This window comes from Macrobrachium nipponense, chromosome 43 (genome assembly GCF_015104395.2).
Source record: "Macrobrachium nipponense isolate FS-2020 chromosome 43, ASM1510439v2, whole genome shotgun sequence".
Taxonomy (NCBI): domain Eukaryota; kingdom Metazoa; phylum Arthropoda; class Malacostraca; order Decapoda; family Palaemonidae; genus Macrobrachium; species Macrobrachium nipponense.
In genome coordinates, this window is record NC_061104.1 from 21,613,345 (window position 1) to 21,617,449 (window position 4,105).

A 4,105-nucleotide genomic window follows, 5' to 3' on the forward strand; every position below is an offset into this window, starting at 1 on the left:
GAAACGGAACATGGCGGAGCATGACTAATTATGATAAAAAGTAGGAGGCATGCGATAAACGACAGCGAAGGAGAAGTAAATAATTCGAAAGTCGTTAAAAATGAAAGATCAGAAGTTCAATTGGCCTTAACCGCTCCGGATTCCAGATATATTTAATGTATAAAGTTACATAAGGTCCCTCTCATTACCACGAGAACAGAAAGGAATTTGTGTCGTACTCCAATAAATGAAGAATGCGACGTTATCCATACGCCTAGTAAAAGAAAATAAGTATGGCAACATCGAAAAGCAACATTGTTGCTAGTCACAACCCAGTAGAAAATAAAGATGAAACTTGATTCACTTTCAGAAAAAAAGTAAAATTGCTGCGAGAAGAAGACGCAAGCAATAAAAAATAACAGGACGCAGGAAGAGCCAACAGCTAGCGTCGTGGTGGCCTTGGAAGCAACAGCAGCCGGTGGACAACTGAGAGGGAAAAGGGCTTACGGTTAGACCAACAGGAAACTCGAGATGCAGGACGTGACCGTAATAATGTTTTCTTTTCGCTTCTGGAGGTTTAAAAACCCTATAAATGCAAGATGAGACTTAATATTCGTTTTCCTTTCAATGTTTGTCTCTGCTATCTGTCTAAACTTCCTTTGATGACCGTCTGGAGATAAAAGAATCCTGAGTGTAGGTCTGACTTTAGTCCTATATTCCATTAAACTATCATTTAAAAAAAATATAAAGGCAATATGAGACTTAATACTTATTTTTCTTTCGGAGCCTGTGTCAGCTTTCGGTATAAATATCCCTTGAAGACCGTGTTTTCCCCTTTCGCGGTGTTTTGAAAAACTACAAATCCACCTACGTGTAAATATCCCTTCATGACCGTCTGGAATTTAAAGAAACTTGAATGTAGGACTAATTCTTAATCCTGTCTACTTCTAAATATCCCTTTCACTTTATGACGTCTGGAAATTAAAGAATCCAGAATGTAGGACTAGTGCTTAATCCTATTATTTTCCCTTTCACATTCCTTCTCGCTTATCTAAACGTGTCTTCCAAGGTTTCCTGGAGATTAAGGAATTTTGTGGAGGGCAAAGGTTTTTTTTATTAATGTCGAGAGTGATTTTATATAATATTTATTTGTATTCTGTTCTTTGGCGGGATTCTTAGCAAAGTGATGGCCGTTGTGGCTGGTTCTTTATAGATGTGTTGCACACAAGAAGGATAGTGATATGGTTCAACCTTATGAAATCATGATTACGTGAGCTGAAAGGTTTTTATCACTTAGCAGTGAATACACGTGTGTATAAATCTATCTATACAATATAGATACATGTCTATACTAAAGGCAAAACATAGATGGAAGAAAAAGAGGCCGGTTAGTATCTGAAATGGTACTACAGTTATAGCTGGAATAGTAATATAACGATATACAGAAAACGGTGATCTTTGGTGGCCTAAGTATCGGCTAGTCATTTGCTTTTTGATGGGGTATGATCATCGAAACCACTGATGCTTCTCTTCAACATCCTCATGCCCTATTTGTCTTGAAACAAGACCGATCCCTTTGGCGAAGGAGAGTCTGGGGGAAGGGAAAAGACAGAAGGGTCTCGAAAGGAAGGGATGGGTTAGTCCCGTCCCGTCAAGTCGTGCAGGTAGAGAGAGGTGTAGGTTCACCCCAAGGTCGTCCCATCCCCTCTGGCTCAATCGCCGTCCTCGTCAGGGGAAGCCACGCCCGTCCTTTAGGACCCTCTTCCTCTTAAACGGTTACACCTACGACCATCACGCCCGCAAGAGCCCTCTCCAATGTCAAGTTTATCTAGCAAAAAAAAAAAAAAAGAAAAAAAAAACGCTCGGGGTGTGGCTGTTGCTATTCTAACTCGAGCAACGGATTCGGTCGCGTCTCGTGAACTCTGAAGGAAATTCAAGGAATCGAAATGTTTTTAGGTAACCTCAAAGCAATCAGGCAATCCTTCAGCTAAATATTAATCCTGGAAACTCCTATTCAAAACTTGAGGACGATTCACTCTTCCTCGGTGCACTGAAAGGAAAATCGAGGCCAGAGAGATGGCGTCTCCCCCTTTAGTCCCATTGCCAACTCAGAGGGACTGGGCCATCTGACCAGTTTTTTCTGATTTAGTGAGTTTTTTAAGGTAAATCTCTTCCCGGGCTGGTTAGGTGTGGATCCTCGTGCCATCATCACTCGAGTAGCAACAGAGGAAACAGCCTGTAATACTCGATGAGAGATTCACATGTGGTTAATATTTAAGGTATGATAGAGAAAGTAAGATTAATATATATTTCTTTCGTCAGTGTTGAGATTTCAGGAGCTGTGAAAGATGGACACAGCTTCGAAGTAAGTTTCATAATTGTTAGTTTGAGATCATCTTCATCTGGGTATATCAAGTTTTTTTCTTCTTCTTCTTCTTCTTTTTGTATGAATCAAAATACATTTAAAAGAGCTGTAGACATTAGAAAAGTGGAATTTCTCAAAGAGTTTGTATAAGAAGGTAATTTGAAGATGTGTAGCCATTGTAGTTACTATCTGAGTGCACACACACACATACATGCATACATACATATATATATTTTTACGTATATAGGGCCTTGAGAGAAGCTAGATACGTAAACGGAAGTAATTTAGAGATTTCAAGAGGGAATTGCTTGAACTTACCGTAAACTGATTATTATTGATTTCTTTCTTTAGAGGGAAGGTCGCCAGAAAACTCAGCTCGTTACTTTAAAACTATTTATTTACAAAAAGGCCCGTGCTGGCCTGGAGAAAAGTTAAATGATATTGGCCCCCACGTTGGGGCTTATAGTCTCATTCAATTCAAGCTGATTTTCAGTCACTTGGGTTAATGCACACTTGCGGGCAGAGACGGCACGTGACTCATGGAATCTGGAAAAGAATCCCAGATTAAACGAGATAAAAGAAAAAATTACTTCTTGCTTTGATTAATTAATTCTCTAATACTGGGGAGAAGGAACTTTTAAGGTTTCACTGAAGTATGCAATGACTCCATTGGTCTGGGACGATCACACAAGGGGAAGCATGCGGCCATGAGGCAGTGAGAGGGAACAAAGGGATGAATTCCTTTTGTTGCTGGAAATTGATTGGGAGAATGAGGATCACAATGATAATAGGTTGGGAGAGACTGGCAATATGCTGTTCCACAAGACGTACCTGGATGTCGTGTTCAGTGTGGACCTTTGAAGAAAATGTGGCTCTTTGTAGGAAAGTATGGGGGCCCCTTTGTCTGAGGCCTGGGTCATCGGCGCGCCACTCACGCCCTGGGTAGGCCTAAAGGAAGGCAGGTAATTTGACCTCTGTCCGAGATCACGTCTCGCAGCCGACTGAGACAGAATTCAGTTGGGTTGCTTGGGGGTTGGAGGTCAGCTTAACCCCCCACGTCAAGGCAAATCCTGGAAAACAAGCATACAGCCAGCAGAGGGGTCACAGGAAAGAGAGCTTAAGGTATAGGTCTAAGAAGTACCAATCTGCCTACACCCTTCCCTTTTGAGATACGTCCCTACAGCTGATAAAAGAGACTTTTCCCCCAACTGGGGAACTTCCTATCTCTAGCTGGCGGGTTTTGGGTTTCCCGCGGTTACTAAAAATCAGCTGATATTCTAAAGAAATGGCTGCCGTTTTCCAAATCGAGGTAATTAATTAATTGCGGGGTAGACGAACGATCTATAAACGTCACAGCTCCCCCTGTTAAGAAGGCATTCACTCCCTTTCGGGTGTGAAGGTCTTGGCTTAAATAAATTGATCGTCTCGACTACCCCGTTCTCCTACTCCAACTTGAAGTTTTTTTTTTTTTTTTTTTTTTTTGAGCAGCGATACAGCTAACTACAGTGGCCTACCTAACTTATAGGCAAAGATGCTAAGTGTACTAACTTAATTTAGTGATGTAGTCTAGCCTAATTAATAACTACGGGTTGTCTTGTGACGACAGTCTACTCTACCCCTAGATAAGGTTACTTGAAAATTCTACTTGCTACTAACCTAATGCCCTGGTACTAAATCATTAGCCTAACCTACTCAATACATTTAAATGAAGACGCAATCATTCCAGAGTGTGGTACGCACAGCAGTAGTTCAGCGACGGAA